A 12,807-nucleotide genomic window follows, 5' to 3' on the forward strand; every position below is an offset into this window, starting at 1 on the left:
CTGTGCGATGACAGCTCACAGCAGAGGCTGAGCAATGACAGCTCACAGCAGAGGCTGAGCAATGAAAGCTCACAGCAGAGGCTTAGCAATGACAGCTCACAGCAGAGGCTGAGCAATGGAAGCTCACAGCAGAGGCTGAGCAATGACAGCTCACAGCAGAGGCTAAGCAATAGCAGCTCACAATGGCAGCTCAAAGCAGATGCTGAGCAATGGCAGCTCATAGCAGAGGCTGAGCAATGGCATTTCACAATGGCAGCTCACAGCAGAGGCTGAGCAATGGCAGCTAACAGCAGAGTCTAAGCAATAGCAGCTCACAGCAGAGGCTGTGCAATGACAGCTCACAGCAGAGGCTGAGCAATAGCAGCTCACAGCAGAGGCTGAGCAATGACAGCTCACAGCAGAGGCTGAGCAATGGCAGCTCACAGCAGATGCTGAGCAATGACAGCTCACAGCAGAGGCTGAGCATTGACAGCTCACAGCAGAGGCTGAGCAATGGAAGCTCACAGCAGAGGCTTCGCAATGAAAGCTCACAGCAGAGGCTGAGCAATGAAAGCTCACAGCAGAGGCTGAGCAATGACAGCTCACAGCAGAGGCTTCGCAATGGCAGCTCACAGCAGAGGCTGCGCAATGGCAGATCACAGCAGAGGCTGCGCAATGGCAGATCACAGCAGAGGCTGAGCAATGGCAGCTCACAGCAGAGGCTGAGCAATAGCAGCTCACAGCAGAGGCTGAGCAATGGCATCTCACAGCAGAGGCTGAGCAATAGCATCTCACAGCAGAGGCTGAGCAATAGCAGCTCACAGCAGAGGCTGAGCAATGGCATTTCACAATGAAAGCTCACAGCAGAGGCTGAGCAATGACAGCTCACAGCAGAGGCTGAGCAATGGAAGCTCACAGCAGAGGCTGCGCAATGGAAGCTCACAGCAGAGGCTGAGCAATGACAGCTCACAGCAGAGGCTAAGCAATTGCAGCTCAAAATGGCAGCTCACAGCAGAGGCTGAGCAATAGCAGCTCACAATGGCAGATCATAGCAGAGGCTGAGCAATGGTTACTCACAGCAGAGGCTGAGCAATGGCATTTCACAATGGCAGCTCACAGCAGAGGCTGAGCAATGGCAGCTAACAGCAGAGTCTAAGCAATAGCAGCTCACAGCAGAGGCTGAGCAATAGCAGCTCACAGCAGAGGCTGAGCAATGACAGCTCACAGCAGAGGCTGAGCAATAGCAGCTCACAGCAGAGGCTGAGCAATAGCAGCTCACAGCAGAGGCTGAGCAATGACAGCTCACAGCAGAGGCTGAGCAATGACAGCTCACAGCAGAGGCTGAGCAATGACAGCTCACAGCAGAGGCTGGGCAATGGCAGCTCACAGCAGAGGCTGGGCAATGGCAGCTCACAGCAGAGGCTGAGCAATGAAAGTTCACAGCAGAGGCTGCGCAATGGAAGCTCACAGCAGAGGCTGCGCAATGGAAGCTCACAGCAGAGGCTGAGCAATGAAAGCTCACAGCAGAGGCTGAGCAATGACAGCTCACAGCAGAGGCTGAGCAATGAAAGCTCACAGCAGAGGCTGCGCAATGGAAGCTCACAGCAGATGCTGAGCAATGGAAGCTCACAGCACAGGCTGAGCATTGACAGCTCACAGCAGAGGCTGAGCAATGAAAGCTCACAGCAGAGGCTGCGCAATGGAAGCTCACAGCAGAGGCTGAGCAATGAAAGCTCACAGCAGAGGCTGAGCAATGACAGCTCACAGCAGAGGCTGCGCAATGGCAGCTCACAGCAGAGGCTGCGCAATGGCAGATCACAGCAGAGGCTGAGCAATGACAGCTCACAGCAGAGGCTGCGCAATGGCAGCTCACAGCAGAGGCTGCGCAATGGCAGATCACAGCAGAGGCTGCGCAATGGCAGCTCACAGCAGAGGCTGCGCAATGACAGCTAACAGCAGAGGCTGAGCAATAGCAGCTCACAGCAGAGGCTGAGCAATGACAGCTCACAGCAGAGGCTGAGCAATGACAGCTCACAGCAGAGGCTGAGCAATGACAGCTCACAGCAGAGGCTGAGCAATGACAGCTCACAGCAGAGGCTGAGCAATGGAAGCTCACAGCAGAGGCTGCGCAATGGAAGCTCACAGCAGAGGCTGAGCAATGACAGCTCACAGCAGAGGCTGAGCAATGGCAGCTCACAGCAGAGGCTGATCAATGGCAGCTCATAGCAGAGGCTGAGCAATGGCAGCTCAAAGAAAAGGCTGAGCAATGGCAGCTCACAGCAACAGCTGAGCAATGCCATCTCACAATAGCAGCTCACAGCAGAGGCTGAGCAATGGCAGCTCATAGCAGAGGCTGAGCAATGGCAGCTCACAGCAGAGGGTGCACAATGGCAGATCACAGCAGAGGCTGAGCAATGGCAGCTCACAGCAGAGGCTGCGCAATGGCAGATCACAGCAGAGGCTGAGCAATGGCAGCTCACAGCAGAGGCTGAGCAATGGCAGCTCACTGCAAAGGGAAGGCTGCTCAATGACAGCTCACAATGGAAGCTCACAGCAGATGCTGAGCAATGGCAGCTCACAGCAGATGCTGAGCAATGGCAGCTCACAGCAGAGGCTGCGCAATGGCAGATCACAGCAGAGGCTGAGCAATGGCAGCTCATAGCAAAGGCTGCGCAATGGCAGCTCACAGCAGAGGCTTAGCAATGGCAGCTCACAGCAGAGGCTGAGCAATGGCAGCTCATAGCAGAGGCTGAGCAATGGCAGCTCACAGCAGAGGCTGAGCAATGGCAGCTCACAGCAGAGGCTGAGCAATGGCAGCTCACAGCAGAGGCTGAGCAATGGCAGCTCAGAGCAGAAGCTGAGCAATGGCAGCTCAGAGCAGAGGCTGAGCAATGGCAGCTCAGAGCAGAGGCTGAGCAATGGCAGCTCAAAGCAGAACCTGAGCAATGGCAGCTCACAACAAAGGCTGAGCAATGGCAGCTCACTGCAGAGGCTGCACAACGGCAGCTCACAGCAGAGGCTCAGCAATAGCAGAACACAACAGAGGCTGAGCAATAGCAGCTCACAACAGAGGCTGAGCAATGACAGCTCACAGCAGAGGCTGAGCAATGGCAGCTCACAGCAGAGGCTGAGCAATGGCAGCTCATAGCAGAGGCTGAGCAATGGCAGATCACAGCAGAGGCTGAGCAATGGCAGATCACAGCAGAGGCTGAGCAATGGCAGCTCACAGCAGAGGCTGAGCAATGGCAGCTCATAGCAGAGGCTGAGCAATGGCAGCTCACAGCAGAGGCTGAGCAATGGCAGATCACAGCAAAGGCTGAGCAATGGCAGCTCACAGCAGAGGCTGAGCAATGGCAGCTCATAGCAGAGGCTGAGCAATGGCAGATCACAGCAAAGGCTGAGCAATGGCAGCTCACAGCAGAGACTACACAATGGCAGATCACAACAGAGGCTGAGCAATGGCAGATCACAGCAGAGGCTGAGCAATTGCAGCTCACAGCAAAGGCTGAGCAATGGCAGCTCACAGCAGAGGCTGAGCAATGACAGCTCACAGCAGAGACTGAGCAATGGCAGCTCACAGCAGAGGCTGCGCAATGGCAGATCACAGCAGAGGCTGAGCAGTGGAAGCTCACAGCAGAGGCTGAGCAATGGCAGCTCACAGCAGAGGCTGCGCAATGGCAGATCACAGCAGAGGCTGAGCAATGGCAGCTCACAATGGCAGCTCACAGCAGAGGCTGAGCTATGGCAGCTCATAGCAGAGGCTGAGCAATGGCAGCTCATAGCAGAGGCTGAGCAATTGGAGCTCACAGCAGAGTCTGAGCAATGGCCTCTTACAATGGCAGCTAACAGCAGAGGCTGAGCAATGGCAGCTAGCAGCAGAGGCTGAGCAATGGCAGCTCACAGCAGAGGCTGAGCAATGGAAGCTCACAGCAGAGGCTAAGCAATGACAGTTCACAGCAGAGGCTAAGCAATGGCAGCTCAAAATGGCAGCTCACAGCAGAGGCTGAGCAATGGCAGCTCACAATGGCAGCTCAAAGCAGAGGCTGAGCAATGGCAGCTCACAGCAGAGGCTGAGCAATGGCAGCTCACAGCAGAGGCTGAGCAATGGCAGCTCACAGCAGAGGCTGAGCAATGGCAGCTCACAGCAGAGGCTGAGCAATGGCAGCTCACAGCAGAGGCTGTGCGATGACAGCTCACAGCAGAGGCTGAGCAATGACAGCTCACAGCAGAGGCTGAGCAATGGAAGCTCACAGCAGAGGCTGCGCAATGGAAGCTCACAGCAGAGGCTGAGCAATGACAGCTCACAGCAGAGGCTAAGCAATTGCAGCTCAAAATGGCAGCTCACAGCAGAGGCTGAGCAATAGCAGCTCATAGCAGAGGCTGAGCAATGGCTTTTCACAGCAGAGGCTGAGCAATAGCAGCTCACAGCAGAGGCTGAGCAATGACAGCTCACAGCAGAGGCTGAGCAATGGCAGCTCACAGCAGATGCTGAGCAATGACAGCTCACAGCAGAGGCTTAGCATTGACAGCTCACAGCAGAGGCTGAGCAATAGAAGCTCACAGCAGAGGCTGCGCAATGGAAGCTCACAGCAGAGGCTGAGCAATGAAAGCTCACAGCAGAGGCTGAGCAATGACAGCTCACAGCACAGGCTGCGCAATGGCAGCTCACAGCAGAGGCTGCGCAATGGCAGCTCACAACAAAGGCTGAGCAATGGCAGCTCACAGCAGAGGCTGAACAATGGCAGCTCACAGCAGAGGCTGCACAACGGCAGCTCACAGCAGAGGCTCAGCAATAGCAGCTCACAACAGAGGCTGAGCAATAGCAGCCCACAACAGAGGCTGAGCAATGACAGTTCACAGCAGAGGCTGAGCAATGGCAGCTCACAGCAGAGGCTGAGCAATGGCAGCTCACAGCAGAGGCTGAGCAATGGCAGCTCATAGCAGAGGCTGAGCAATGGCAGATCACAGCAGAGGCTGAGCAATGGCAGCTCACAGCAGAGGCTGAGCAATGGCAGCTCACAGCAGAGGCTGAACAATGGCAGCTCACAGCAGAGGCTGAACAATGGCAGCTCACAGCAGAGGCTGTGCAATGGCAGATAACAGCAGAGGCTGAGCAATGGCAGATCACAGCAGAGGCAAAGCAATGGCAGATCACAGCAGAGGCTGAGCAATGGCATCTCACAGCAGAGGCTGAGCAATGGCAGCTCATAGCAGAGGCTGAGCAATGGCAGCTCACAGCAAAGGCTGAGCAATGGCATCTCAAAATGGCAGCTAACAGCAGAGGCTGAGCAATGGTAGATCACAGCAGGGGTTGAGCAATGGCAGCTCACAATGGCAGCTCACAGCAGAGGCTGAGCAATGGCAGCTCACAGCAGAGGCTGAGCAATGGCAGCTCACAGCAGAGGCTGAGCAATGGCAGCTCATAGCAGAGGCTGAGCAATGGCAGCTCACAGCAGAGGCTGAGCAATGGCAGATCACAACAGAGGCTGAGCAATGGCAGATCACAGCAGAGGCTGCGCAATGGCAGCTCACAGCAGAGGCTGAGCAATTGCAGCTCACAGCAAAGGCTGAGCAATTGCAGCTCACAGCAGAGGCTGAGCAATGGCAGCTCACAGCAGAGGCTGAGCAATGGCAGATCACAGCAGAGGCTGAGCAATGGCAGCTCACAGCAGAGGCTGAGCAATGGAAGCTCACAGCAGAGGCTGAGCAATGACAGTTCACAGCAGAGGCTAAGCAATTGCAGCTCAAAATGGCAGCTCACAGCAGAGGCTGAGCAATGGCAGCTCACAGCAGAGTCTGAGCAATGGCCTCTTACAATGGCAGCTCACTGCAGAGGCTGAGCAATGGCAGCTAACAGCAGAGGCTGAGCAATGGCAGCTCACAGCAGAGGCTGAGCAATGGAAGCTCAGAGCAGAGGCTGAGCAATGACAGTTCACAGCAGAGGCTAAGCAATTGCAGCTCAAAATGGCAGCTCACAGCAGAGGCTGAGCAATGGCAGCTCACAATGGCAACTCAAAGCAGAGGCTGAGCAATGGCAGCTCATAGCAGAGGCTGAGCAATGGCAGCTCACAGCAGAGGCTGAGCAATGGCAGCTCTCAGCAGAGGCTGAGCAATGGCAGATCACAGCAGAGGCTGTGCGATGACAGCTCACAGCAGAGGCTGAGCAATGACAGCTCACAGCAGAGGCTGAGCAATGAAAGCTCACAGCAGAGGCTGAGCAATGACAGCTCACAGCAGAGGCTGAGCAATGGAAGCTCACAGCAGAGGCTGAGCAATGACAGCTCACAGCAGAGGCTAAGCAATAGCAGCTCACAATGGCAGCTCAAAGCAGATGCTGAGCAATGGCAGCTCATAGCAGAGGCTGAGCAATGGCATTTCACAATGGCAGCTCACAGCAGAGGCTGAGCAATGGCAGCTTACAGCAGAGTCTAAGCAATAGCAGCTCACAGCAGAGGCTGTGCAATGACAGCTCACAGCAGAGGCTGAGCAATAGCAGCTCACAGCAGAGGCTGAGCAATGACAGCTCACAGCAGAGGCTGAGCAATGGCAGCTCACAGCAGATGCTGAGCAATGACAGCTCACAGCAGAGGCTTAGCATTGACAGCTCACAGCAGAGGCTGAGCAATGGAAGCTCACAGCAGAGGCTGCGCAATGGAAGCTCACAGCAGAGGCTGAGCAATGAAAGCTCACAGCAGAGGCTGAGCAATGACAGTTTACAGCAGAGGCTGCGCAATGGCAGCTCACAGCAGAGGCTGCGCAATGGCAGCTCACAACAAAGGCTGAGCAATGGCAGCTCACAGCAGAGGCTGAACAATGGCAGCTCACAGCAGAGGCTGCACAACGGCAGCTCACAGCAGAGGCTCAGCAATAGCAGCTCACAACAGAGGCTGAGCAATAGCAGCCCACAACAGAGGCTGAGCAATGACAGCTCACAGCAGAGGCTGAGCAATGGCAGCTCACAGCAGAGGCTGAGCAATGGCAGCTCATAGCAGAGGCTGAGCAATGGCAGATCACAGCAGAGGCTGAGCAATGGCAGCTCACAGCAGAGGCTGAGCAATGGCATCTCACAATGGCAACTCACAGCAGAGGCTGAGCAATGGCAGCTCACAGCAGAAGGTGGGCAATGGCAGATCACAGCAGAGGCTGAGCAATAGCAGCTCACAGCAGAGGCTGAACAATGGCAGCTCACAGCAGAGGCTGTGCAATGGCAGATAACAGCAGAGGCTGAGCAATGGCAGATCACAGCAGAGGCTGCGCAATGGCAGCTCACTGCAGAGGCTGAGCAATGGTAGATCACAGCAGAGGCTGCGCAATGGCAGCTCACAGCAGAGGCTGAGCAATGGCAGATCACAGCAGAGGCTGAGCAATGGCATCTCACAGCAGAGGCTGAGCAATGGCAGCTCACAGCAGAGGCTGAGCAATGCAGCTCACAGCAGAGGCTGAGCAATGGCAGCTCACAGCAGAGGCTGAGCAATGGCAGCTCACAGCAGAGGCTGTGCAATGACAGCTCACAGCAGAGGCTGAGCAATGGCAGCTCACAGCAGAGGCTGAGCAATGGCAGCTCACAGCAGAGGCTGAGCAGTGGAAGCTCACAGCAGAGGCTGAGCAATGGCAGCTCACAGCAGAGGCTGCGCAATGGCAGATCACAGCAGAGGCTGAGCAATGGCAGCTCACAGCAGAGGCTGCACAATGGCAGATCACAGCAGAGGCTGAGCAATGGCAGCTCAAATCAAAGGCTGAGCAATGGCATCTCACAATGGCAGCTCACAGCAGAGGCTGAGCTATGGCAGCTCATAGCAGAGGCTGAGCAGTGGCAGCTCATAGCAGAGGCTGAGCAATTGGAGCTCACAGCAGAGTCTGAGCAATGGCCTCTTACAATGGCAGCTCACTGCAGAGGCTGAGCAATGGCAGCTCACAGCAGAGGCTGAGCAATGGCAGCTCACAGCAGAGGCTGAGCAATGGAAGCTCACAGCAGAGGCTGAGCAATGACAGTTCACAGCAGAGGCTAAGCAATTGCAGCTCAAAATGGCAGCTCACAGCAGAGGCTGAGCAATGGCAGCTCACAATGGCAGCTCAAAGCAGAGGCTGAGCAATGGCAGCTCATAGCAGAGGCTGAGCAATGGCAGCTCACAGCAGAGGCTGAGCAATGGCAGCTCTCAGCAGAGGCTGAGCAATGGCAGATCACAGCAGAGGCTGTGCGATGACAGCTCACAGCAGAGGCTGAGCAATGACAGCTCACAGCAGAGGCTGAGCAATGAAAGCTCACAGCAGAGGCTTAGCAATGACAGCTCACAGCAGAGGCTGAGCAATGGAAGCTCACAGCAGAGGCTGAGCAATGACAGCTCACAGCAGAGGCTAAGCAATAGCAGCTCACAATGGCAGCTCAAAGCAGATGCTGAGCAATGGCAGCTCATAGCAGAGGCTGAGCAATGGCATTTCACAATGGCAGCTCACAGCAGAGGCTGAGCAATGGCAGCTAACAGCAGAGTCTAAGCAATAGCAGCTCACAGCAGAGGCTGTGCAATGACAGCTCACAGCAGAGGCTGAGCAATAGCAGCTCACAGCAGAGGCTGAGCAATGACAGCTCACAGCAGAGGCTGAGCAATGGCAGCTCACAGCAGATGCTGAGCAATGACAGCTCACAGCAGAGGCTGAGCATTGACAGCTCACAGCAGAGGCTGAGCAATGGAAGCTCACAGCAGAGGCTTCGCAATGAAAGCTCACAGCAGAGGCTGAGCAATGAAAGCTCACAGCAGAGGCTGAGCAATGACAGCTCACAGCAGAGGCTTCGCAATGGCAGCTCACAGCAGAGGCTGCGCAATGGCAGATCACAGCAGAGGCTGCGCAATGGCAGATCACAGCAGAGGCTGAGCAATGGCAGCTTACAGCAGAGGCTGAGCAATAGCAGCTCACAGCAGAGGCTGAGCAATGGCATCTCACAGCAGAGGCTGAGCAATAGCATCTCACAGCAGAGGCTGAGCAATAGCAGCTCACAGCAGAGGCTGAGCAATGGCATTTCACAATGAAAGCTCACAGCAGAGGCTGAGCAATGACAGCTCACAGCAGAGGCTGAGCAATGGAAGCTCACAGCAGAGGCTGCGCAATGGAAGCTCACAGCAGAGGCTGAGCAATGACAGCTCACAGCAGAGGCTAAGCAATTGCAGCTCAAAATGGCAGCTCACAGCAGAGGCTGAGCAATAGCAGCTCACAATGGCAGATCATAGCAGAGGCTGAGCAATGGTTACTCACAGCAGAGGCTGAGCAATGGCATTTCACAATGGCAGCTCACAGCAGAGGCTGAGCAATGGCAGCTAACAGCAGAGTCTAAGCAATAGCAGCTCACAGCAGAGGCTGAGCAATAGCAGCTCACAGCAGAGGCTGAGCAATGACAGCTCACAGCAGAGGCTGAGCAATAGCAGCTCACAGCAGAGGCTGAGCAATAGCAGCTCACAGCAGAGGCTGAGCAATGACAGCTCACAGCAGAGGCTGAGCAATGACAGCTCACAGCAGAGGCTGAGCAATGACAGCTCACAGCAGAGGCTGGGCAATGGCAGCTCACAGCAGAGGCTGGGCAATGGCAGCTCACAGCAGAGGCTGAGCAATGAAAGTTCACAGCAGAGGCTGCGCAATGGAAGCTCACAGCAGAGGCTGCGCAATGGAAGCTCACAGCAGAGGCTGAGCAATGAAAGCTCACAGCAGAGGCTGAGCAATGACAGCTCACAGCAGAGGCTGAGCAATGAAAGCTCACAGCAGAGGCTGCGCAATGGAAGCTCACAGCAGAGGCTGAGCAATGGAAGCTCACAGCACAGGCTGAGCATTGACAGCTCACAGCAGAGGCTGAGCAATGAAAGCTCACAGCAGAGGCTGCGCAATGGAAGCTCACAGCAGAGGCTGAGCAATGAAAGCTCACAGCAGAGGCTGAGCAATGACAGCTCACAGCAGAGGCTGCGCAATGGCAGCTCACAGCAGAGGCTGCGCAATGGCAGATCACAGCAGAGGCTGAGCAATGACAGCTCACAGCAGAGGCTGCGCAATGGCAGCTCACAGCAGAGGCTGCGCAATGGCAGATCACAGCAGAGGCTGCGCAATGGCAGCTCACAGCAGAGGCTGCGCAATGACAGCTCACAGCAGAGGCTGAGCAATAGCAGCTCACAGCAGAGGCTGAGCAATGACAGCTCACAGCAGAGGCTGAGCAATGACAGCTCACAGCAGAGGCTGAGCAATGACAGCTCACAGCAGAGGCTGAGCAATGACAGCTCACAGCAGAGGCTGAGCAATGGAAGCTCACAGCAGAGGCTGCGCAATGGAAGCTCACAGCAGAGGCTGAGCAATGACAGCTCACAGCAGAGGCTGAGCAATGGCAGCTCACAGCAGAGGCTGATCAATGGCAGCTCATAGCAGAGGCTGAGCAATGGCAGCTCAAAGAAAAGGCTGAGCAATGGCAGCTCACAGCAACAGCTGAGCAATGCCATCTCACAATAGCAGCTCACAGCAGAGGCTGAGCAATGGCAGCTCATAGCAGAGGCTGAGCAATGGCAGCTCACAGCAGAGGGTGCACAATGGCAGATCACAGCAGAGGCTGAGCAATGGCAGCTCACAGCAGAGGCTGCGCAATGGCAGATCACAGCAGAGGCTGAGCAATGGCAGCTCACAGCAGAGGCTGAGCAATGGCAGCTCACTGCAAAGGGAAGGCTGCTCAATGACAGCTCACAATGGAAGCTCACAGCAGATGCTGAGCAATGGCAGCTCACAGCAGATGCTGAGCAATGGCAGCTCACAGCAGAGGCTGCGCAATGGCAGATCACAGCAGAGGCTGAGCAATGGCAGCTCATAGCAAAGGCTGCGCAATGGCAGCTCACAGCAGAGGCTTAGCAATGGCAGCTCACAGCAGAGGCTGAGCAATGGCAGCTCATAGCAGAGGCTGAGCAATGGCAGCTCACAGCAGAGGCTGAGCAATGGCAGCTCACAGCAGAGGCTGAGCAATGGCAGCTCACAGCAGAGGCTGAGCAATGGCAGCTCAGAGCAGAAGCTGAGCAATGGCAGCTCAGAGCAGAGGCTGAGCAATGGCAGCTCAGAGCAGAGGCTGAGCAATGGCAGCTCAAAGCAGAACCTGAGCAATGGCAGCTCACAACAAAGGCTGAGCAATGGCAGCTCACTGCAGAGGCTGCACAACGGCAGCTCACAGCAGAGGCTCAGCAATAGCAGAACACAACAGAGGCTGAGCAATAGCAGCTCACAACAGAGGCTGAGCAATGACAGCTCACAGCAGAGGCTGAGCAATGGCAGCTCACAGCAGAGGCTGAGCAATGGCAGCTCATAGCAGAGGCTGAGCAATGGCAGATCACAGCAGAGGCTGAGCAATGGCAGATCACAGCAGAGGCTGAGCAATGGCAGCTCACAGCAGAGGCTGAGCAATGGCAGATCACAGCAAAGGCTGAGCAATGGCAGCTCACAGCAGAGACTACACAATGGCAGATCACAACAGAGGCTGAGCAATGGCAGATCACAGCAGAGGCTGAGCAATTGCAGCTCACAGCAGAGGCTGAGCAATGGCAGCTCAGAGCAGAAGCTGAGCAATGGCAGCTCAGAGCAGAGGCTGAGCAATGGCAGCTCACAGCAGAGGCTGAGCAATGGCAGCTCACAGCAGAGGCTGAGCAGTGGAAGCTCACAGCAGAGGCTGAGCAATGGCAGCTCACAGCAGAGGCTGCGCAATGGCAGATCACAGCAGAGGCTGAGCAATGGCAGCTCACAATGGCAGCTCACAGCAGAGGCTGAGCTATGGCAGCTCATAGCAGAGGCTGAGCAATGGCAGCTCATAGCAGAGGCTGAGCAATTGGAGCTCACAGCAGAGTCTGAGCAATGGCCTCTTACAATGGCAGCTAACAGCAGAGGCTGAGCAATGGCAGCTAGCAGCAGAGGCTGAGCAATGGCAGCTCACAGCAGAGGCTGAGCAATGGAAGCTCACAGCAGAGGCTAAGCAATGACAGTTCACAGCAGAGGCTAAGCAATGGCAGCTCAAAATGGCAGCTCACAGCAGAGGCTGAGCAATGGCAGCTCACAATGGCAGCTCAAAGCAGAGGCTGAGCAATGGCAGCTCACAGCAGAGGCTGAGCAATGGCAGCTCACAGCAGAGGCTGAGCAATGGCAGCTCACAGCAGAGGCTGAGCAATGGCAGCTCACAGCAGAGGCTGAGCAATGGCAGCTCACAGCAGAGGCTGTGCGATGACAGCTCACAGCAGAGGCTGAGCAATGACAGCTCACAGCAGAGGCTGAGCAATGGAAGCTCACAGCAGAGGCTGCGCAATGGAAGCTCACAGCAGAGGCTGAGCAATGACAGCTCACAGCAGAGGCTAAGCAATTGCAGCTCAAAATGGCAGCTCACAGCAGAGGCTGAGCAATAGCAGCTCATAGCAGAGGCTGAGCAATGGCTTTTCACAGCAGAGGCTGAGCAATGGCATTTCACAATGGCAGCTCACAGCAGAGGCTGAGCAATGGCAGCTAACAGCAGAGTCTAAGCAATAGCAGCTCACAGCAGAGGCTGTGCAATGACAGCTCACAGCAGAGGCTGAGCAATAGCAGCTCACAGCAGAGGCTGAGCAATGACAGCTCACAGCAGAGGCTGAGCAATGACAGCTCACAGCAGAGGCTGAGCAATGACAGCTCACAGCAGATGCTGAGCAATGACAGCTCACAGCAGAGGCTGAGCATTGACAGCTCACAGCAGAGGCTGAGCAATGGAAGCTCACAGCAGAGGCTGAGCAATGGAAGCTCACAGCAGAGGCTGAGCAATGACAGCTCACAGCAGAGGCTGAGCAATGACAGCTCACA

The sequence above is a fragment of the Bombina bombina genome, chromosome 4, assembly GCF_027579735.1.
Source record: "Bombina bombina isolate aBomBom1 chromosome 4, aBomBom1.pri, whole genome shotgun sequence".
NCBI classification, from domain to species: domain Eukaryota; kingdom Metazoa; phylum Chordata; class Amphibia; order Anura; family Bombinatoridae; genus Bombina; species Bombina bombina.